General features: G+C 55.0%; 48 non-coding genes and 3 pseudogenes across 48 annotated transcripts; all 51 read right to left on the reverse strand.

Moving 5' to 3' along the window:
• Window positions 1–150: 150 nt before the first annotated feature.
• On the reverse strand, window positions 151–269 carry LOC147788475 (5S ribosomal RNA). Its single transcript, XR_015413026.1, has one exon. It is a non-coding gene; the product is annotated as a 5S ribosomal RNA (ribosomal RNA).
• A 215-nt stretch (window positions 270–484) lies between these two features.
• Window positions 485–603, reverse strand: LOC147788476 (5S ribosomal RNA). Its single transcript, XR_015412360.1, has one exon. It is a non-coding gene; the product is annotated as a 5S ribosomal RNA (ribosomal RNA).
• A 215-nt stretch (window positions 604–818) lies between these two features.
• On the reverse strand, window positions 819–937 carry LOC147788477 (5S ribosomal RNA). Its single transcript, XR_015412547.1, has one exon. It is a non-coding gene; the product is annotated as a 5S ribosomal RNA (ribosomal RNA).
• Window positions 938–1,420: 483 nt separating this feature from the next.
• On the reverse strand, window positions 1,421–1,539 carry LOC147788478 (5S ribosomal RNA). Its single transcript, XR_015412279.1, has one exon. It is a non-coding gene; the product is annotated as a 5S ribosomal RNA (ribosomal RNA).
• A 215-nt stretch (window positions 1,540–1,754) lies between these two features.
• LOC147788479 (5S ribosomal RNA) lies at window positions 1,755–1,873 on the reverse strand. The gene has a single exon (XR_015413044.1). It is a non-coding gene; the product is annotated as a 5S ribosomal RNA (ribosomal RNA).
• Window positions 1,874–2,088: 215 nt separating this feature from the next.
• LOC147788480 (5S ribosomal RNA) lies at window positions 2,089–2,207 on the reverse strand. Its single transcript, XR_015412836.1, has one exon. It is a non-coding gene; the product is annotated as a 5S ribosomal RNA (ribosomal RNA).
• Window positions 2,208–2,422: 215 nt separating this feature from the next.
• LOC147788481 (5S ribosomal RNA) lies at window positions 2,423–2,541 on the reverse strand. Its single transcript, XR_015412837.1, has one exon. It is a non-coding gene; the product is annotated as a 5S ribosomal RNA (ribosomal RNA).
• Window positions 2,542–2,756: 215 nt separating this feature from the next.
• On the reverse strand, window positions 2,757–2,875 carry LOC147788482 (5S ribosomal RNA). The gene has a single exon (XR_015412247.1). It is a non-coding gene; the product is annotated as a 5S ribosomal RNA (ribosomal RNA).
• A 215-nt stretch (window positions 2,876–3,090) lies between these two features.
• On the reverse strand, window positions 3,091–3,208 carry LOC147788483 (5S ribosomal RNA; annotated as a pseudogene).
• Window positions 3,209–3,423: 215 nt separating this feature from the next.
• LOC147788484 (5S ribosomal RNA) lies at window positions 3,424–3,542 on the reverse strand. The gene has a single exon (XR_015412417.1). It is a non-coding gene; the product is annotated as a 5S ribosomal RNA (ribosomal RNA).
• Window positions 3,543–3,757: 215 nt separating this feature from the next.
• On the reverse strand, window positions 3,758–3,876 carry LOC147788485 (5S ribosomal RNA). Its single transcript, XR_015412467.1, has one exon. It is a non-coding gene; the product is annotated as a 5S ribosomal RNA (ribosomal RNA).
• Window positions 3,877–4,091: 215 nt separating this feature from the next.
• Window positions 4,092–4,210, reverse strand: LOC147788486 (5S ribosomal RNA). Its single transcript, XR_015412838.1, has one exon. It is a non-coding gene; the product is annotated as a 5S ribosomal RNA (ribosomal RNA).
• Window positions 4,211–4,425: 215 nt separating this feature from the next.
• LOC147788487 (5S ribosomal RNA) lies at window positions 4,426–4,544 on the reverse strand. The gene has a single exon (XR_015412326.1). It is a non-coding gene; the product is annotated as a 5S ribosomal RNA (ribosomal RNA).
• A 215-nt stretch (window positions 4,545–4,759) lies between these two features.
• Window positions 4,760–4,878, reverse strand: LOC147788488 (5S ribosomal RNA). Its single transcript, XR_015412839.1, has one exon. It is a non-coding gene; the product is annotated as a 5S ribosomal RNA (ribosomal RNA).
• A 215-nt stretch (window positions 4,879–5,093) lies between these two features.
• On the reverse strand, window positions 5,094–5,212 carry LOC147788489 (5S ribosomal RNA). The gene has a single exon (XR_015412841.1). It is a non-coding gene; the product is annotated as a 5S ribosomal RNA (ribosomal RNA).
• A 215-nt stretch (window positions 5,213–5,427) lies between these two features.
• Window positions 5,428–5,546, reverse strand: LOC147788490 (5S ribosomal RNA). Its single transcript, XR_015412842.1, has one exon. It is a non-coding gene; the product is annotated as a 5S ribosomal RNA (ribosomal RNA).
• Window positions 5,547–5,761: 215 nt separating this feature from the next.
• On the reverse strand, window positions 5,762–5,880 carry LOC147788491 (5S ribosomal RNA). The gene has a single exon (XR_015413010.1). It is a non-coding gene; the product is annotated as a 5S ribosomal RNA (ribosomal RNA).
• Window positions 5,881–6,095: 215 nt separating this feature from the next.
• LOC147788492 (5S ribosomal RNA) lies at window positions 6,096–6,214 on the reverse strand. Its single transcript, XR_015412843.1, has one exon. It is a non-coding gene; the product is annotated as a 5S ribosomal RNA (ribosomal RNA).
• A 215-nt stretch (window positions 6,215–6,429) lies between these two features.
• LOC147788493 (5S ribosomal RNA) lies at window positions 6,430–6,548 on the reverse strand. The gene has a single exon (XR_015412844.1). It is a non-coding gene; the product is annotated as a 5S ribosomal RNA (ribosomal RNA).
• Window positions 6,549–6,763: 215 nt separating this feature from the next.
• LOC147788494 (5S ribosomal RNA) lies at window positions 6,764–6,882 on the reverse strand. Its single transcript, XR_015412845.1, has one exon. It is a non-coding gene; the product is annotated as a 5S ribosomal RNA (ribosomal RNA).
• Window positions 6,883–7,097: 215 nt separating this feature from the next.
• Window positions 7,098–7,216, reverse strand: LOC147788495 (5S ribosomal RNA). Its single transcript, XR_015413012.1, has one exon. It is a non-coding gene; the product is annotated as a 5S ribosomal RNA (ribosomal RNA).
• Window positions 7,217–7,431: 215 nt separating this feature from the next.
• On the reverse strand, window positions 7,432–7,550 carry LOC147788496 (5S ribosomal RNA). Its single transcript, XR_015412846.1, has one exon. It is a non-coding gene; the product is annotated as a 5S ribosomal RNA (ribosomal RNA).
• A 215-nt stretch (window positions 7,551–7,765) lies between these two features.
• On the reverse strand, window positions 7,766–7,884 carry LOC147788497 (5S ribosomal RNA). The gene has a single exon (XR_015412847.1). It is a non-coding gene; the product is annotated as a 5S ribosomal RNA (ribosomal RNA).
• Window positions 7,885–8,099: 215 nt separating this feature from the next.
• On the reverse strand, window positions 8,100–8,218 carry LOC147788498 (5S ribosomal RNA). The gene has a single exon (XR_015413024.1). It is a non-coding gene; the product is annotated as a 5S ribosomal RNA (ribosomal RNA).
• Window positions 8,219–8,433: 215 nt separating this feature from the next.
• Window positions 8,434–8,552, reverse strand: LOC147788499 (5S ribosomal RNA). Its single transcript, XR_015412440.1, has one exon. It is a non-coding gene; the product is annotated as a 5S ribosomal RNA (ribosomal RNA).
• A 185-nt stretch (window positions 8,553–8,737) lies between these two features.
• Window positions 8,738–8,856, reverse strand: LOC147788500 (5S ribosomal RNA). Its single transcript, XR_015412325.1, has one exon. It is a non-coding gene; the product is annotated as a 5S ribosomal RNA (ribosomal RNA).
• Window positions 8,857–9,071: 215 nt separating this feature from the next.
• LOC147788501 (5S ribosomal RNA) lies at window positions 9,072–9,190 on the reverse strand. The gene has a single exon (XR_015413004.1). It is a non-coding gene; the product is annotated as a 5S ribosomal RNA (ribosomal RNA).
• Window positions 9,191–9,405: 215 nt separating this feature from the next.
• Window positions 9,406–9,524, reverse strand: LOC147788502 (5S ribosomal RNA). Its single transcript, XR_015412848.1, has one exon. It is a non-coding gene; the product is annotated as a 5S ribosomal RNA (ribosomal RNA).
• Window positions 9,525–9,739: 215 nt separating this feature from the next.
• On the reverse strand, window positions 9,740–9,858 carry LOC147788503 (5S ribosomal RNA). Its single transcript, XR_015413035.1, has one exon. It is a non-coding gene; the product is annotated as a 5S ribosomal RNA (ribosomal RNA).
• A 238-nt stretch (window positions 9,859–10,096) lies between these two features.
• On the reverse strand, window positions 10,097–10,215 carry LOC147788504 (5S ribosomal RNA). Its single transcript, XR_015412258.1, has one exon. It is a non-coding gene; the product is annotated as a 5S ribosomal RNA (ribosomal RNA).
• A 215-nt stretch (window positions 10,216–10,430) lies between these two features.
• On the reverse strand, window positions 10,431–10,549 carry LOC147788505 (5S ribosomal RNA). Its single transcript, XR_015413059.1, has one exon. It is a non-coding gene; the product is annotated as a 5S ribosomal RNA (ribosomal RNA).
• Window positions 10,550–10,764: 215 nt separating this feature from the next.
• Window positions 10,765–10,883, reverse strand: LOC147788506 (5S ribosomal RNA). The gene has a single exon (XR_015412849.1). It is a non-coding gene; the product is annotated as a 5S ribosomal RNA (ribosomal RNA).
• A 215-nt stretch (window positions 10,884–11,098) lies between these two features.
• LOC147788507 (5S ribosomal RNA) lies at window positions 11,099–11,217 on the reverse strand. The gene has a single exon (XR_015412850.1). It is a non-coding gene; the product is annotated as a 5S ribosomal RNA (ribosomal RNA).
• Window positions 11,218–11,432: 215 nt separating this feature from the next.
• On the reverse strand, window positions 11,433–11,551 carry LOC147788508 (5S ribosomal RNA). The gene has a single exon (XR_015412507.1). It is a non-coding gene; the product is annotated as a 5S ribosomal RNA (ribosomal RNA).
• Window positions 11,552–11,766: 215 nt separating this feature from the next.
• Window positions 11,767–11,885, reverse strand: LOC147788509 (5S ribosomal RNA; annotated as a pseudogene).
• A 215-nt stretch (window positions 11,886–12,100) lies between these two features.
• LOC147788510 (5S ribosomal RNA) lies at window positions 12,101–12,219 on the reverse strand. The gene has a single exon (XR_015412392.1). It is a non-coding gene; the product is annotated as a 5S ribosomal RNA (ribosomal RNA).
• A 346-nt stretch (window positions 12,220–12,565) lies between these two features.
• Window positions 12,566–12,684, reverse strand: LOC147788511 (5S ribosomal RNA; annotated as a pseudogene).
• A 214-nt stretch (window positions 12,685–12,898) lies between these two features.
• LOC147788512 (5S ribosomal RNA) lies at window positions 12,899–13,017 on the reverse strand. Its single transcript, XR_015412298.1, has one exon. It is a non-coding gene; the product is annotated as a 5S ribosomal RNA (ribosomal RNA).
• A 215-nt stretch (window positions 13,018–13,232) lies between these two features.
• Window positions 13,233–13,351, reverse strand: LOC147788513 (5S ribosomal RNA). The gene has a single exon (XR_015412555.1). It is a non-coding gene; the product is annotated as a 5S ribosomal RNA (ribosomal RNA).
• Window positions 13,352–13,566: 215 nt separating this feature from the next.
• LOC147788514 (5S ribosomal RNA) lies at window positions 13,567–13,685 on the reverse strand. Its single transcript, XR_015412579.1, has one exon. It is a non-coding gene; the product is annotated as a 5S ribosomal RNA (ribosomal RNA).
• A 238-nt stretch (window positions 13,686–13,923) lies between these two features.
• On the reverse strand, window positions 13,924–14,042 carry LOC147788515 (5S ribosomal RNA). The gene has a single exon (XR_015412265.1). It is a non-coding gene; the product is annotated as a 5S ribosomal RNA (ribosomal RNA).
• Window positions 14,043–14,257: 215 nt separating this feature from the next.
• On the reverse strand, window positions 14,258–14,376 carry LOC147788516 (5S ribosomal RNA). The gene has a single exon (XR_015412852.1). It is a non-coding gene; the product is annotated as a 5S ribosomal RNA (ribosomal RNA).
• Window positions 14,377–14,591: 215 nt separating this feature from the next.
• LOC147788517 (5S ribosomal RNA) lies at window positions 14,592–14,710 on the reverse strand. Its single transcript, XR_015412995.1, has one exon. It is a non-coding gene; the product is annotated as a 5S ribosomal RNA (ribosomal RNA).
• A 215-nt stretch (window positions 14,711–14,925) lies between these two features.
• On the reverse strand, window positions 14,926–15,044 carry LOC147788518 (5S ribosomal RNA). Its single transcript, XR_015412300.1, has one exon. It is a non-coding gene; the product is annotated as a 5S ribosomal RNA (ribosomal RNA).
• Window positions 15,045–15,199: 155 nt separating this feature from the next.
• On the reverse strand, window positions 15,200–15,318 carry LOC147788519 (5S ribosomal RNA). The gene has a single exon (XR_015412345.1). It is a non-coding gene; the product is annotated as a 5S ribosomal RNA (ribosomal RNA).
• A 215-nt stretch (window positions 15,319–15,533) lies between these two features.
• LOC147788520 (5S ribosomal RNA) lies at window positions 15,534–15,652 on the reverse strand. The gene has a single exon (XR_015412235.1). It is a non-coding gene; the product is annotated as a 5S ribosomal RNA (ribosomal RNA).
• Window positions 15,653–15,867: 215 nt separating this feature from the next.
• LOC147788521 (5S ribosomal RNA) lies at window positions 15,868–15,986 on the reverse strand. The gene has a single exon (XR_015412236.1). It is a non-coding gene; the product is annotated as a 5S ribosomal RNA (ribosomal RNA).
• A 215-nt stretch (window positions 15,987–16,201) lies between these two features.
• LOC147788522 (5S ribosomal RNA) lies at window positions 16,202–16,320 on the reverse strand. The gene has a single exon (XR_015412284.1). It is a non-coding gene; the product is annotated as a 5S ribosomal RNA (ribosomal RNA).
• Window positions 16,321–16,535: 215 nt separating this feature from the next.
• On the reverse strand, window positions 16,536–16,654 carry LOC147788523 (5S ribosomal RNA). The gene has a single exon (XR_015412853.1). It is a non-coding gene; the product is annotated as a 5S ribosomal RNA (ribosomal RNA).
• A 215-nt stretch (window positions 16,655–16,869) lies between these two features.
• Window positions 16,870–16,988, reverse strand: LOC147788524 (5S ribosomal RNA). The gene has a single exon (XR_015412854.1). It is a non-coding gene; the product is annotated as a 5S ribosomal RNA (ribosomal RNA).
• Window positions 16,989–17,203: 215 nt separating this feature from the next.
• Window positions 17,204–17,322, reverse strand: LOC147788525 (5S ribosomal RNA). Its single transcript, XR_015412855.1, has one exon. It is a non-coding gene; the product is annotated as a 5S ribosomal RNA (ribosomal RNA).
• Between the last annotated feature and the right edge of the window lie 173 nt (window positions 17,323–17,495).

The raw sequence follows: 17,495 nt of genomic DNA on the forward strand, positions 1-17,495 counted from the left end.
GCACGCACGTGCTCGGAACGGTCGGCGGGGCCCGCGCGGACACGTCGGGGAGAAGAAACGCGATGGGCGTGAGCGTGCGAGCGGGGGAGGTTGCCATTTGTAAAGAAAGGAAGAAAAGAACGGGGAGAAATTGAAATAAAAAATAAAAAAGGGGTGCAACACGAGGACTTCCCAAGTGGTCACCCAACTTAGTACTACTCTCGCCCAAGCACGCTTAACTGCGGAGTTCTGATGGGATCCGGTGCATTAGTGCTGGTATAATCGCACCCGACATGCAATGCGCACAAATTGCATTTAACGCATGCGGGGCGGCATGATCGAGGCGACGGTGGGTGCACGCACGTGCTCGGAACGGTCGGCGGGGCCCGCGCGGACACGTCGGGGAGAAGAAACGCGATGGGCGTGAGCGTGCGAGCGGGGGAGGTTGCCATTTGTAAAGAAAGGAAGAAAAGAACGGGGAGAAATTGAAATAAAAAATAAAAAAGGGGTGCAACACGAGGACTTCCCAAGTGGTCACCCAACTTAGTACTACTCTCGCCCAAGCACGCTTAATTGCGGAGTTCTGATGGGATCCGGTGCATTAGTGCTGGTATGATCGCACCCGACATGCAATGCGCACAAATTGCATTTAACGCATGCGGGACGGCATGATCGAGGCAACGGTGGGTGCACGCACGTGCTCGGAACGGTCGGCGGGGCCCGCGCGGACACGTCGGGGAGAAGAAACGCGATGGGCGTGAGCGTGCGAGCGGGGGAGGTTGCCATTTGTAAAGAAAGGAAGAAAAGAACGGGGAGAAATTGAAATAAAAAATAAAAAAGGGGTGCAACACGAGGACTTCCCAAGTGGTCACCCAACTTAGAATTACTCTCGCCCAAGCACGCTTAACTGCGGAGTTCTGATGGGATCCGGTGCATTAGTGCTGGTATGATCGCACCCGACATGCAATGCGCACAAATTGCATTTAACGCATGCGGGGCGGCATGATCGAGGCGACGGTGGGTGCACGCACGTGCTCGGAACGGTCGGCGGGGCCCGCGCGGACACGTCGGGGAGAAGAAACGCGATGGGCGTGAGCGTGCGAGCGGGGGAGGTTGCCATTTGTAAAGAAAGGAAGAAAAGAACGGCGAGAAATTGAAATAAAAAATAAAAAAGGGGTGCAACATCTGATGGGATCCGGTGCATTAGTGCTGGTATGATCGCACCCGACATTCCATGCGCACAAATTGCATTTAACGCATGCGGGACGGCATGATCGAGGCAACGGTGGGTGCACGCACGTGCTCGGAACGGTCGGCGGGGCCCGCGCGGACACGTCGGGGAGAAGAAACGCGATGGGCGTGAGCGTGCGAGCGGGGGAGGTTGCCATTTGTAAAGAAAGGAAGAAAAGAACGGGGAGAAATTGAAATAAAAAATAAAAAAGGGGTGCAACACGAGGACTTCCCAAGTGGTCACCCAACTTAGTACTACTCTCGCCCAAGCACGCTTAACTGCGGAGTTCTGATGGGATCCGGTGCATTAGTGCTGGTATGATCGCACCTGACATGCAATGCGCACAAATTGCATTTAACGCATGCGGGGCGGCATGATCGAGGCGACGGTGGGTGCACGCACGTGCTCGGAACGGTCGGCGGGGCCCGCGCGGACACGTCGGGGAGAAGAAACGCGATGGGCGTGAGCGTGCGAGCGGGGGAGGTTGCCATTTGTAAAGAAAGGAAGAAAAGAACGGGGAGAAATTGAAATAAAAAATAAAAAAGGGGTGCAACACGAGGACTTCCCAAGTGGTCACCCAACTTAGTACTACTCTCGCCCAAGCACGCTTCACTGCGGAGTTCTGATGGGATCCGGTGCATTAGTGCTGGTATGATCGCACCCGACATGCAATGCGCACAAATTGCATTTAACGCATGCGGGGCGGCATGATCGAGGCGACGGTGGGTGCACGCACGTGCTCGGAACGGTCGGCGGGGCCCGCGCGGACACGTCGGGGAGAAGAAACGCGATGGGCGTGAGCGTGCGAGCGGGGGAGGTTGCCATTTGTAAAGAAAGGAAGAAAAGAACGGGGAGAAATTGAAATAAAAAATAAAAAAGGGGTGCAACACGAGGACTTCCCAAGTGGTCACCCAACTTAGTACTACTCTCGCCCAAGCACGCTTAACTGCGGAGTTCTGATGGGATCCGGTGCATTAGTGCTGGTATGATCGCACCCGACATTCCATGCGCACAAATTGCATTTAACGCATGCGGGACGGCATGATCGAGGCAACGGTGGGTGCACACACGTGCTCGGAACGGTCGGCGGGGCCCGCGCGGACACGTCGGGGAGAAGAAACGCGATGGGCGTGAGCGTGCGAGCGGGGGAGGTTGCCATTTGTAAAGAAAGGAAGAAAAGAACGGGGAGAAATTGAAATAAAAAATAAAAAAGGGGTGCAACACGAGGACTTCCCAAGTGGTCACCCAACTTAGTACTACTCTCGCCCAAGCACGCTTAACTGCGGAGTTCTGATGGGATCCGGTGCATTAGTGCTGGTATGATCGCACCCGACATGCAATGCGCACAAATTGCATTTAACGCATGCGGGGCGGCATGATCGAGGCGACGGTGGGTGCACGCACGTGCTCGGAACGGTCGGCGGGGCCCGCGCGGACACGTCGGGGAGAAGAAACGCGATGGGCGTGAGCGTGCGAGCGGGGGAGGTTGCCATTTGTAAAGAAAGGAAGAAAAGAACGGGGAGAAATTGAAATAAAAAATAAAAAAGGGGTGCAACACGAGGACTTCCCAAGTGGTCACCCAACTTAGTACTACTCTCGCCCAAGCACGCTTAACTGCAGAGTTCTGATGGGATCCGGTGCATTAGTGCTGGTATGATCGCACCCGACATGCAATGCGCACAAATTGCATTTAACGCATGCGGGACGGCATGATCGAGGCGACGGTGGGTGCACGCACGTGCTCGGAATGGTCGGCGGGGCCCGCGCGGACACGTCGGGGAGAAGAAACGCGATGGGCGTCAGCGTGCGAGCGGGGGCGGTTGCCATTTGTAAAGAAAGGAAGAAAAGAACGGGGAGAAATTGAAATAAAAAATAAAAAAGGGGTGCAACACGAGGACTTCCCAAGTGGTCACCCAACTTATAATACTCTCGCCCAAGCACGCTTAACTGCGGAGTTCTGATGGGATCCGGTGCATTAGTGCTGGTATGATCGCACCCGACATGCAATGCGCACAAATTTCATTTAACGCATGCGGGGCGGCATGATCGAGGCGACGGTGGGTGCACGCACGTGCTCGGAACGGTCGGCGGGGCCCGCGCGGACACGTCGGGGAGAAGAAACGCGATGGGCGTGAGCGTGCGAGCGGGGGAGGTTGCCATTTGTAAAGAAAGGAAGAAAAGAACGGGGAGAAATTGAAATAAAAAATAAAAAAGGGGTGCAACACGAGGACTTCCCAAGTGGTCACCCAACTTAGTACTACTCTCGCCCAAGCACGCTTAACTGCGGAGTTCTGATGGGATTCGGTGCATTAGTGCTGGTATGATCGCACCCGACATGCAATGCGCACAAATTGCATTTAACGCATGCGGGACGGCATGATCGAGGCGACGGTGGGTGCACGCACGTGCTCGGAACGGTCGGCGGGGCCCGCGCGGACACGTCGGGGAGAAGAAACGCGATGGGCGTGAGCGTGCGAGCGGGGGAGGTTGCCATTGGTAAAGAAAGGAAGAAAAGAACGGGGAGAAATTGAAATAAAAAATAAAAAAGGGGTGCAACACGAGGACTTCCCAAGTGGTCACCCAACTTTGTACTACTCTCGCCCAAGCACGCTTAACTGCGGAGTTCTGATGGGATCCAGTGCATTAGTGCTGGTATGATCGCACCCGACATGCAATGCGCACAAATTGCATTTAACGCATGCGGGACGGCATGATCGAGGCGACGGTGGGTGCACGCACGTGCTCGGAACGGTCGGCGGGGCCCGCGCGGACACGTCGGGGAGAAGAAACGCGATGGGCGTGAGCGTGCGAGCGGGGGAGGTTGCCATTTGTAAAGAAAGGAAGAAAAGAACGGGGAGAAATTGAAATAAAAAATAAAAAAGGGGTGCAACACGAGGACTTCCCAAGTGGTCACCCAACTTAGTACTACTCTCGCCCAAGCACGCTTAACTGCGGAGTTCTGATGGGATCCGGTGCATTAGTGCTGGTATGATCGCACCCGACATGCAATGCGCACAAATTGCATTTAACGCATGCGGGGCGGCATGATCGAGGCGACGGTGGGTGCACGCACGTGCTCGGAACGGTCGGCGGGGCCCGCGCGGACACGTCGGGGAGAAGAAACGCGATGGGCGTGAGCGTGCGAGCGGGGGAGGTTGCCATTTGTAAAGAAAGGAAGAAAAGAACGGGGAGAAATTGAAATAAAAAATAAAAAAGGGGTGCAACACGAGGACTTCCCAAGTGGTCACCCAACTTAGTACTACTCTCGCCCAAGCACGCTTAACTGCAGAGTTCTGATGGGATCCGGTGCATTAGTGCTGGTATGATCACACCCAACATGCAATGCGCACAAATTGCATTTAACGCATGCGGGACGGCATGATCGAGGCGACGGTGGGTGCACGCACGTGCTCGGAACGGTCGGCGGGGCCCGCGCGGACACGTCGGGGAGAAGAAACGCGATGGGCGTCAGCGTGCGAGCGGGGGAGGTTGCCATTTGTAAAGAAAGGAAGAAAAGAACGGGGAGAAATTGAAATAAAAAATAAAAAAGGGGTGCAACACGAGGACTTCCCAAGTGGTCACCCAACTTAGTACTACTCTCGCCCAAGCACGCTTAACTGCGGAGTTCTGATGGGATCCGGTGCATTAGTGCTGGTATGATCGCACCCGACATGCAATGCGCACAAATTGCATTTAACGCATGCGGGGCGGCATGATCGAGGCGACGGTGGGTGCACGCACGTGCTCGGAACGGTCGGCGGGGCCCGCGCGGACACGTCGGGGAGAAGAAACGCGATGGGCGTGAGCGTGCGAGCGGGGGAGGTTGCCATTTGTAAAGAAAGGAAGAAAAGAACGGGGAGAAATTGAAATAAAAAATAAAAAAGGGGTGCAACACGAGGACTTCCCAAGTGGTCACCCAACTTAGTACTACTCTCGCCCAAGCACGCTTAACTGCGGAGTTCTGATGGGATCCGGTGCATTAGTGCTGGTATGATCGCACCCGACATGCAATGCGCACAAATTGCATTTAACGCATGCGGGGCGGCATGATCGAGGCGACGGTGGGTGCACGCACGTGCTCGGAACGGTCGGCGGGGCCCGCGCGGACACGTCGGGGAGAAGAAACGCGATGGGCGTGAGCGTGCGAGCGGTGGAGGTTGCCATTTGTAAAGAAAGGAAGAAAAGAACGGGGAGAAATTGAAATAAAAAATAAAAAAGGGGTGCAACACGAGGACTTCCCAAGTGGTCACCCAACTTAGTACTACTCTCGCCCAAGCACGCTTAACTGCGGAGTTCTGATGGGATCCGGTGCATTAGTGCTGGTATGATCGCACCCGACATGCAATGCGCACAAATTGCATTTAACGCATGCGGGACGGCATGATCGAGGCGACGGTGGGTGCACGCACGTGCTCGGAACGGTCGGCGGGGCCCGCGCGGACACGTCGGGGAGAAGAAACGCGATGGGCGTGAGCGTGCGAGCGGGGGAGGTTGCCATTTGTAAAGAAAGGAAGAAAAGAACGGGGAGAAATTGAAATAAAAAATAAAAAAGGGGTGCAACACGAGGACTTCCCAAGTGGTCACCCAACTTAGTACTACTCTCGCCCAAGCACGCTTAGCTGCGGAGTTCTAATGGGATCCGGTGCATTAGTGCTGGTATGATCGCACCCGACATGCAATGCGCACAAATTGCATTTAACGCATGCGGGGCGGCATGATCGAGGCGACGGTGGGTGCACGCACGTGCTCGGAACGGTCGGCGGGGCCCGCGCGGACACGTCGGGGAGAAGAAACGCGATGGGCGTGAGCGTGCGAGCGGGGGAGGTTGCCATTTGTAAAGAAAGGAAGAAAAGAACGGGGAGAAATTGAAATAAAAAATAAAAAAGGGGTGCAACACGAGGACTTCCCAAGTGGTCACCCAACTTAGTACTACTCTCGCCCAAGCACGCTTAACTGCGGAGTTCTGATGGGATCCGGTGCATTAGTGCTGGTATGATCGCACCCGACATGCAATGCGCACAAATTGCATTTAACGCATGCGGGGCGGCATGATCGAGGCGACGGTGGGTGCACGCACGTGCTCGGAACGGTCGGCGGGGCCCGCGCGGACACGTCGGGGAGAAGAAACGCGATGGGCGTGAGCGTGCGAGCGGTGGAGGTTGCCATTTGTAAAGAAAGGAAGAAAAGAACGGGGAGAAATTGAAATAAAAAATAAAAAAGGGGTGCAACACGAGGACTTCCCAAGTGGTCACCCAACTTAGTACTACTCTCGCCCAAGCACGCTTAACTGCGGAGTTCTGATGGGATCCGGTGCATTAGTGCTGGTATGATCGCACCCGACATTCTATGCGCACAAATTGCATTTAACGCATGCGGGGCGGCATGATCGAGGCGACGGTGGGTGCACGCACGTGCTCGGAACGGTCGGCGGGGCCCGCGCGGACACGTCGGGGAGAAGAAACGCGATGGGCGTGAGCGTGCGAGCGGGGGAGGTTGCCATTTGTAAAGAAAGGAAGAAAAGAACGGGGAGAAATTGAAATAAAAAATAAAAAAGGGGTGCAACACGAGGACTTCCCAAGTGGTCACCCAACTTAGTACTACTCTCGCCCAAGCACGCTTAACTGCGGAGTTCTGATGGGATCCGGTGCATTAGTGCTGGTATGATCGCACCCGACATGCAATGCGCACAAATTGCATTTAACGCATGCGGGGCGGCATGATCGAGGCGACGGTGGGTGCACGCACGTGCTCGGAACGGTCGGCGGGGCCCGCGCGGACACGTCGGGGAGAAGAAACGCGATGGGCGTGAGCGTGCGAGCGGGGGAGGTTGCCATTTGTAAAGAAAGGAAGAAAAGAACGGGGAGAAATTGAAATAAAAAATAAAAAAGGGGTGCAACACGAGGACTTCCCAAGTGGTCACCCAACTTAGTACTACTCTCGCCCAAGCACGCTTAGCTGCGGAGTTCTAATGGGATCCGGTGCATTAGTGCTGGTATGATCGCACCCGACATGCAATGCGCACAAATTGCATTTAACGCATGCGGGGCGGCATGATCGAGGCGACGGTGGGTGCACGCACGTGCTCGGAACGGTCGGCGGGGCCCGCGCGGACACGTCGGGGAGAAGAAACGCGATGGGCGTGAGCGTGCGAGCGGGGGAGGTTGCCATTTGTAAAGAAAGGAAGAAAAGAACGGGGAGAAATTGAAATAAAAAATAAAAAAGGGGTGCAACACGAGGACTTCCCAAGTGGTCACCCAACTTAGTACTACTCTCGCCCAAGCACGCTTAACTGCGGAGTTCTGATGGGATCCGGTGCATTAGTGCTGGTATGATCGCACCCGACATGCAATGCGCACAAATTGCATTTAACGCATGCGGGGCGGCATGATCGAGGCGACGGTGGGTGCACGCACGTGCTCGGAACGGTCGGCGGGGCCCGCGCGGACACGTCGGGGAGAAGAAACGCGATGGGCGTGAGCGTGCGAGCGGTGGAGGTTGCCATTTGTAAAGAAAGGAAGAAAAGAACGGGGAGAAATTGAAATAAAAAATAAAAAAGGGGTGCAACACGAGGACTTCCCAAGTGGTCACCCAACTTAGTACTACTCTCGCCCAAGCACGCTTAACTGCGGAGTTCTGATGGGATCCGGTGCATTAGTGCTGGTATGATCGCACCCGACATGCAATGCGCACAAATTGCATTTAACGCATGCGGGACGGCATGATCGAGGCAACGGTGGGTGCACGCACGTGCTCGGAACGGTCGGCGGGGCCCGCGCGGACACGTCGGGGAGAAGAAACGCGATGGGCGTGAGCGTGCGAGCGGGGGAGGTTGCCATTTGTAAAGAAAGGAAGAAAAGAACGGGGAGAAATTGAAATAAAAAATAAAAAAGGGGTGCAACACGAGGACTTCCCAAGTGGTCACCCAACTTAGTACTACTCTCGCCCAAGCACGCTTAACTACGGAGTTCTGATGGGATCCGGTGCAATAGTGCTGGTATGATCGCACCCGACATGCAATGCGCACAAATTGCATTTAACGCATGCGGGACGGCATGATCGAGGCAACGGTGGGTGCACGCACGTGCTCGGAACGGTCGGCGGGGCCCGCGCGGACACGTCGGGGAGAAGAAACGCGATGGGCGTGAGCGTGCGAGCGGGGGAGGTTGCCATTTGTAAAGAAAGGAAGAAAAGAACGGGGAGAAATTGAAATAAAAAATAAAAAAGGGGTGCAACACGAGGACTTCCCAAGTGGTCACCCAACTTAGTACTACTCTCGCCCAAGCACGCTTAACTGCGGAGTTTTGATGGGATCCGGTGCATTAGTGCTGGTATGATCGCACCCGACATGCAATGCGCACAAATTGCATTTAACGCATGCGGGGCGGCATGATCGAGGCGACGGTGGGGCCCGCGCGGACACGTCGGGGAGAAGAAACGCGATGGGCGTGAGCGTGCGAGCGGGGGAGGTTGCCATTTGTAAAGAAAGGAAGAAAAGAACGGGGAGAAATTGAAATAAAAAATAAAAAAGGGGTGCAACACGAGGACTTCCCAAGTGGTCACCCAACTTAGTACTACTCTCGCCCAAGCACGCTTAACTGCGGAGTTCTGATGGGATCCAGTGCATTAGTGCAGGTATGATCGCACCCGACATGCAATGCGCACAAATTGCATTTAACGCATGCGGGACGGCATGATCGAGGCGACGGTGGGTGCACGCACGTGCTCGGAACGGTCGGCGGGGCCCGCGCGGACACGTCGGGGAGAAGAAACGCGATGGGCGTGAGCGTGCGAGCGGGGGAGGTTGCCATTTGTAAAGAAAGGAAGAAAAGAACGGGGAGAAATTGAAATAAAAAATAAAAAAGGGGTGCAACACGAGGACTTCCCAAGTGGTCACCCAACTTAGTACTACTCTCGCCCAAGCACGCTTAACTGCGGAGTTCTAATGGGATCCGGTGCATTAGTGCTGGTATGATCGCACCCGACATGCAATGCGCACAAATTGCATTTAACGCATGCGGGGCGGCATGATCGAGGCGACGGTGGGTGCACGCACGTGCTCGGAACGGTCGGCGGGGCCCGCGCGGACACGTCGGGGAGAAGAAACGCGATGGGCGTGAGCGTGCGAGCGGGGGAGGTTGCCATTTGTAAAGAAAGGAAGAAAAGAACGGGGAGAAATTGAAATAAAAAATAAAAAAGGGGTGCAACACGAGGACTTCCCAAGTGGTCACCCAACTTAGTACTACTCTCGCCCAAGCACGCTTAACTGCGGAGTTCTGATGGGATCCGGTGCATTAGTGCTGGTATGATCGCACCCGACATAAAATGCACACAAATTGCATTTAACGCATGCGGGGCGGCATGATCGAGGCGACGGTGGGTGCACGCACGTGCTCGGAACAGTCGGCGGGGCCCGCGCGGACACGTCGGGGAGAAGGAACGCGATGGGCGTGAGCGTGCGAGCGGGGGAGGTTGCCATTTGTAAAGAAAGGAAGAAAAGAACGGGGAGAAATTGAAATAAAAAATAAAAAAGGGGTGCAACACGAGGACTTCCCAAGTGGTCACCCAACTTAGTACTACTCTCGCCCAAGCACGCTTAACTGCGGAGTTCTGATGAGATCCGGTGCATTAGTGCTGGTATGATCGCACCCGACATGCAATGCGCACAAATTGCATTTAACGCATGCTGGGCGGCATGATCGAGGCGACGGTGGGTGCACGCACGTGCTCGGAACGGTCGGCGGGGCCCGCGCGGACACGTCGGGGAGAAGAAACGCGATGGGCGTGAGCGTGCGAGCGGGGGAGGTTGCCATTTGTAAAGAAAGGAAGAAAAGAACGGGGAGAAATTGAAATAACGAGCAAAAGAAATAAGAAATAAAAAATAAAAAAGGGGTGCAACACGAGGACTTCCCAAGTGGTCACCCAACTTAATACTACTCTCGCCCAAGCACGCTTAACTGCGGAGTTCTGATGGGATCCGGTGCATTAGTGCTGGTATGATCGCACCCGACATGCAATGCGCACAAATTGCATTTAACGCATGCGGGGCGGCATGATCGAGGCGACGGTGGGTGCACGCACGTGCTCGGAACGGTCGGCGGGGCCCGCGCGGACACGTCGGGGAGAAGAAACGCGATGGGCGTGAGCGTGCGAGCGGGGGAGGTTGCCATTTGTAAAGAAAGGAAGAAAAGAACGGGGAGAAATTGAAATAAAAAATAAAAAAGGGGTGCAACACGAGGACTTCCCAAGTGGTCACCCAACTTAGTACTACTCTCGCCCAAGCACGCTTGACTGCGGAGTTCTGATGGGATCCGGTGCATTAGTGCTGGTATGATCGCACCCGACATGCAATGCGCACAAATTGCATTTAACGCATGCGGGGCGGCATGATCGAGGCGACGGTGGGTGCACGCACGTGCTCGGAACGGTCGGCGGGGCCCGCGCGGACACGTCGGGGAGAAGAAACGCGATGGGCGTGAGCGTGCGAGCGGGGGAGGTTGCCATTTGTAAAGAAAGGAAGAAAAGAACGGGGAGAAATTGAAATAAAAAATAAAAAAGGGGTGCAACACGAGGACTTCCCAAGTGGTCACCCAACTTAGTACTACTCTCGCCCAAGCACGCTTAACTGCGGAGTTCTGATGGGATCCGGTGCATTAGTGCTGGTATGATCGCACCCGACATGCAATGCGCACAAATTGCATTTAACGCATGCGGGGCGGCATGATCGAGGCGACGGTGGGTGCACGCACGTGCTCGGAACGGTCGGCGGGGCCCGCGCGGACACGTCGGGGAGAAGAAACGCGATGGGCGTGAGCGTGCGAGCGGGGAAGGTTGCCATTTGTAAAGAAAGGAAGAAAAGAACGGGGAGAAATTGAAATAAAAAATAAAAAAGGGGTGCAACACGAGGACTTCCCAAGTGGTCACCCAACTTAGTACTACTCTCGCCCAAGCACGCTTAACTGCGGAGTTCTGATGGGATCCGGTGCATTAGTGCTGGTATGATCGCACCCGACATAAAATGCACACAAATTGCATTTAACGCATGCGGGGCGGCATGATCGAGGCGACGGTGGGTGCACGCACGTGCTCGGAACGGTCGGCGGGGCCCGCGCGGACACGTCGGGGAGAAGGAACGCGATGGGCGTGAGCGTGCGAGCGGGGGAGGTTGCCATTTGTAAAGAAAGGAAGAAAAGAACGGGGAGAAATTGAAATAAAAAATAAAAAAGGGGTGCAACACAAGGACTTCCCAAGTGGTCACCCAACTTAGTACTACTCTCGCCCAAGCACGCTTAACTGCGGAGTTTTGATGGGATCCGGTGCATTAGTGCTGGTATGATCGCACCCGACATGCAATGCGCACAAATTGCATTTAACGCATGCGGGGCGGCATGATCGAGGCGACGGTGGGTGCACGCACGTGCTCGGAACGGTCGGCGGGGCCCGCGCGGACACGTCGGGGAGAAGAAACGCGATGGGCGTGAGCGTGCGAGCGGGGGAGGTTGCCATTTGTAAAGAAAGGAAGAAAAGAACGGGGAGAAATTGAAATAAAAAATAAAAAAGGGGTGCAACACGAGGACTTCCCAAGTAGTCACCCAACTTAGTACTACTCTCGCCCAAGCACGCTTAACTGCGGAGTTCTGATGGGATCCGGTGCATTAGTGCTGGGATGAAAGCACCCGACATGCAATGCGCACAAATTGCATTTAACGCATGCGGGACGGCATGATCGAGGCAACGGTGGGTGCACGCACGTGCTCGGAACGGTCGGCGGGGCCCGCGCGGACACGTCGGGGAGAAGAAACGTGATGGGCGTGAGCGTGCGAGCGGGGGAGGTTGCCATTTGTAAAGAAAGGAAGAAAAGAACGGGGAGAAATTGAAATAAAAAATAAAAAAGGGGTGCAACACGAGGACTTCCCAAGTGGTCACCCAACTTAGTACTACTCTTGCCCAAGCACGCTTAACTGCGGAGTTCTGATGGGATCCGGTGCAATAGTGCTGGTATGATCGCACCCGACATGCAATGCGCACAAATTGCATTTAACGCATGCGGGACGGCATGATCGAGGCAACGGTGGGTGCACGCACGTGCTCGGAACGGTCGGCGGGGCCCGCGCGGACACGTCGGGGAGAAGAAACGCGATGGGCGTGAGCGTATAGTATCTATTTAAATACGCTCGGATGACCCCTTCTCATAATTAGAATGTATATAACCTAGCCCTATTCCGGTCTGGCCCGGTATGGAATGAACTTATAATCATGGAATCGACTCGATCATCAGATTATAGATTATAAGTTCATAACCCTAGCCCATTCCCATTTTGGGCGGAACAGATCTACTAATTCTTTGATTCCAGTTAGTAAGAGCAACACGAGGACTTCCCAAGTGGTCACCCAACTTAGTACTACTCTCGCCCAAGCACGCTTAACTGCGGAGTTCTGATGGGATCCGGTGCATTAGTGCTGGTATGAAAGCACCCGACATGCAATGCGCACAAATTGCATTTAACGCATGCGGGACGGCATGATCGAGGCAACGGTGGGTGCACGCACGTGCTCGGAACGGTCGGCGGGGCCCGCGCGGACACGTCGGGGAGAAGAAACGTGATGGGCGTGAGCGTGCGAGCGGGGGAGGTTGCCATTTGTAAAGAAAGGAAGAAAAGAACGGGGAGAAATTGAAATAAAAATAAAAAAGGGGTGCAACACGAGGACTTCCCAAGTGGTCACCCAACTTAGTACTACTCTCGCCCAAACACGCTTAACTGCGGAGTTCTGATGGGATCCGGTGCAATAGTGCTGGTATGATCGCACCCGACATGCAATGCGCACAAATTGCATTTAACGCATGCGGGACGGCATGATCGAGGCAACGGTGGGTGCACGCACGTGCTCGGAACGGTCGGCGGGGCCCGCGCGGACACGTCGGGGAGAAGAAACGCGATGGGCGTGAGCGTGCGAGCGGGGGAGGTTGCCATTTGTAAAGAAAGGAAGAAAAGAACGGGGAGAAATTGAAATAAAAAATAAAAAAGGGGTGCAACACGAGGACTTCCCAAGTGGTCACCCAACTTAGTACTACTCTCGCCCAAGCACGATTAACTGCGGAGTTCTGATGGGATCCGGTGCATTAGTGCTGGTATGATCGAACCCGACATGCAATGCGCACAAATTGCATTTAACGCATGCGGGGCGGCATGATCGAGGCGACGGTGGGTGCACGCACGTGCTCGGAACGGTCGGCGGGGCCCGCGCGGACACGTCGGGGAGAAGAAACGCGATGGGCGTGAGCGTGCGAGCGGGGGAGGTTGCCATTTGTAAAGAAAGGAAGAAAAGAACGGGGAGAAATTGAAATAAAAAATAAAAAAGGGGTGCAACACGAGGACTTCCCAAGTGGTCACCCAACTTAGTACTACTCTCGCCCAAGCACGCTTAACTGCGGAGTTCTGATGGAATCCGGTGCATTAGTGCTGGTATGAAAGCACCCGACATGCAATGCGCACAAATTGCATTTAACGCATGCGGGACGGCATGATCGAGGCAACGGTGGGTGCACGCACGTGCTCGGAACGGTCGGCGGGGCCCGCGCGGACACGTCGGGGAGAAGAAACGCGATGGGCGTGAGCGTGCGAGCGGGGGAGGTTGCCATTTGTAAAGAAAGGAAGAAAAGAACGGGGAGAAATTGAAATAACGAGCAAAAGAAATAAGAAATAAAAAATAAAAAAGGGGTGCAACACGAGGACTTCCCAAGTGGTCACCCAACTTAGTACTACTCTCGCCCAAGCACGCTTAACTGCGGAGTTCTGATGGGATCCAGTGCATTAGTGCTGGTATGATCGCACCCGACATGCAATGCGCACAAATTGCATTTAACGCATGCGGGACGGCATGATCGAGGCGACGGTGGGTGCACGCACGTGCTCGGAACGGTCGGCGGGGCCCGCGCGGACACGTCGGGGAGAAGAAACGCGATGGGCGTGAGCGTGCGAGCGGGGGAGGTTGCCATTTGTAATGAAAGGAAGAAAAGAACGGGGAGAAATTGAAATAAAAAATAAAAAAGGGGTGCAACACGAGGACTTCCCAAGTGGTCACCCAACTTAGTACTACTCTCGCCCAAGCACGCTTAACTGCGGAGTTCTGATGGGATCCGGTGCATTAGTGCTGGTATGATCGCACCCGACATGCAATGCGCACAAATTGCATTTAACGCATGCGGGACGGCATGATCGAGGCAACGGTGGGTGCACGCACGTGCTCGGAACGGTCGGCGGGGCCCGCGCGGACACGTCGGGGAGAAGAAACGCGATGGGCGTGAGCGTGCGAGCGGGGGAGGTTGCCATTTGTAAAGAAAGGAAGAAAAGAACGGGGAGAAATTGAAATAAAAAATTAAAAAGGGGTGCAACACGAGGACTTCCCAAGTGGTCACCCAACTTAGTACTACTCTCGCCCAAGCACGCTTAACTGCGGAGTTCTGATGGGATCCGGTGCATTAGTGCTGGTATGATTGCACCCGACATTCTATGCGCACAAATTGCATTTAACGCATGCGGGGCGGCATGATCGAGGCGACGGTGGGTGCACGCATGTGCTCGGAACGGTCGGCGGGGCCCGCGCGGACACGTCGGGGAGAAGAAACGCGATGGGCGTGAGCGTGCGAGCGGGGGAGGTTGCCATTTGTAAAGAAAGGAAGAAAAGAACGGGGAGAAATTGAAATAAAAAATAAAAAAGCGGTGCAACACGAGGACTTCCCAAGTGGTCACCCAACTTAGTACTACTCTCGCCCAAGCACGCTTAACTGCGGAGTTCTGATGGGATCCGGTGCATTAGTGCTGGTATGATCGCACCCGACATGCAATGCGCACAACGGAACGGTCGGCGGGGCCCGCGCGGACACGTCGGGGAGAAGAAACGCGATGGGCGTGAGCGTGCGAGCGGGGGAGGTTGCCATTTGTAAAGAAAGGAAGAAAAGAACGGGGAGAAATTGAAATAAAAAATAAAAAAGGGGTGCAACACGAGGACTTCCCAAGTGGTCACCCAACTTAGTACTACTCTCGCCCAAGCACGCTTAACTGCGGAGTTCTGATGGGATCCGGTGCATTAGTGATGGTATGATCGCACCCGACATGCAATGCGCACAAATTGCATTTAACGCATGCGGGACGGCATGATCGAGGCAACGGTGGGGGCACGCACGTGCTCGGAACGGTCGGCGGGGCCCGCGCGGACACGTCGGGGAGAAGAAACGCGATGGGCGTGAGCGTGCGAGCGGGGGAGGTTGCCATTTGTAAAGAAAGGAAGAAAAGAACGGGGAGAAATTGAAATAAAAAATAAAAAAGGGGTGCAACACGAGGACTTCCCAAGTGGTCACCCAACTTAGTACTACTCTCGCCCAAGCACGCTTAACTGCGGAGTTCAGATGGGATCCAGTGCATTAGTGCTGGTATGATCGCACCCGACATGCAATGCGCACAAATTGCATTTAACGCATGCGGGGCGGCATGATCGAGGCGACGGTGGGTGCACGCACGTGCTCGGAACGGTCGGCGGGGCCCGCGCGGACACGTCGGGGAGAAGAAACGCGATGGGCGTGAGCGTGCGAGCGGGGGAGGTTGCCATTTGTAAAGAAAGGAAGAAAAGAACGGGGAGAAATTGAAATAAAAAATAAAAAAGGGGTGCAACACGAGGACTTCCCAAGTGGTCACCCAACTTAGTACTACTCTCGCCCAAGCACGCTTAACTGCGGAGTTCAGATGGGATCCAGTGCATTAGTGCTGGTATGATCGCACCCGACATGCAATGCGCACAAATTGCATTTAACGCATGCGGGGCGGCATGATCGAGGCGACGGTGGGTGCACGCACGTGCTCGGAACGGTCGGCGGGGCCCGCGCGGACACGTCGGGGAGAAGAAACGCGATGGGCGTGAGCGTGCGAGCGGGGGAGGTTGCCATTTGTAAAGAAAGGAAGAAAAGAACGGGGAGAAATTGAAATAAAAAATAAAAAAGGGGTGCAACACGAGGACTTCCCAAGTGGTCACCCAACTTAGTACTACACTCGCCCAAGCACGCTTCACTGCGGAGTTCTGATGGGATCCGGTGCATTAGTGCTGGTATGATCGCACCCGACATGCAATGCGCACAAATTGCATTTAACGCATGCGGGGCGGCATGATCGAGGCGACGGTGGGTGCACGCACGTGCTCGGAACGGTCGGCGGGGCCAGCGCGGACACGTCGGGGAGAAGAAACGCGATGGGCGTGAACGTGCGAGCGGGGGAGGTTGCCATTTGTAAAGAAAGGAAGAAAAGAACGGGGAGAAATTGAAATAAAAAATAAAAAAGGGGTGCAACACGAGGACTTCCCAAGTGGTCACCCAACTTAGTACTACTCTCGCCCAAGCACGCTTAACTGCGGAGTTCTGATGGGATCCGGTGCATTAGTGCTGGTATGATCGCACCCGACATGCAATGCGCACAAATTGCATTTAACGCATGCGGGGCGGCATGATCGAGGCGACGGTGGGTGCACGCACGTGCTCGGAACGGTCGGCGGGGACCGCGCGGACACGTCGGGGAGAAGAAACGCGATGGGCGTGAGCGTGCGAGCGGGGGAGGTTGCCATTTGTAAAGAAAGGAAGAAAAGAACGGGGAGAAATTGAAATAAAAAATAAAAAAGGGGTGCAACACGAGGACTTCCCAAGTGGTCACCCAACTTAGTACTACTCTCGCCCAAGCACGCTTAACTGCGGAGTTCTGATGGGATCCGGTGCATTAGTGCTGGTATGATCGCACCCGACATGCAATGCGCACAAATTGCATTTAACGCATGCGGGGCGGCATGATCGAGGCGACGGTGGGTGCACGCACGTGCTCGGAACGGTCGGCGGGGCCCGCGCGGACACGTCGGGGAGAAGAAACGCGATGGGCGTGAGCGTGCGAGCGGGGGAGGTTGCCATTTGTAAAGAAAGGAAGAAAAGAACGGGGAGAAATTGAAATAAAAAATAAAAAAGGGGTGCAACACGAGGACTTCCCAAGTGGTCACCCAACTTAGTACTACTCTCGCCCAAGCACGCTTAACTGCGGAGTTCTGATGGGATCCGGTGCATTAGTGCTGGTATGATCGCACCCGACATGCAATGCGCACAAATTGCATTTAACGCATGCGGGGCGGCATGATCGAGGCGACGGTGGGTGCACGCACGTGCTCGGAACGGTCGGCGGGGCCCGCGCGGACACGTCGGGGAGAAGAAACGCGATGGGCGTGAGCGTGCGAGCGGTGGAGGTTGCCATTTGTAAAGAAA

This window comes from Cucurbita pepo, chromosome 16 (genome assembly GCF_057944985.1).
Source record: "Cucurbita pepo subsp. pepo isolate OVF chromosome 16, ASM5794498v1, whole genome shotgun sequence".
Classification (NCBI taxonomy): domain Eukaryota; kingdom Viridiplantae; phylum Streptophyta; class Magnoliopsida; order Cucurbitales; family Cucurbitaceae; genus Cucurbita; species Cucurbita pepo.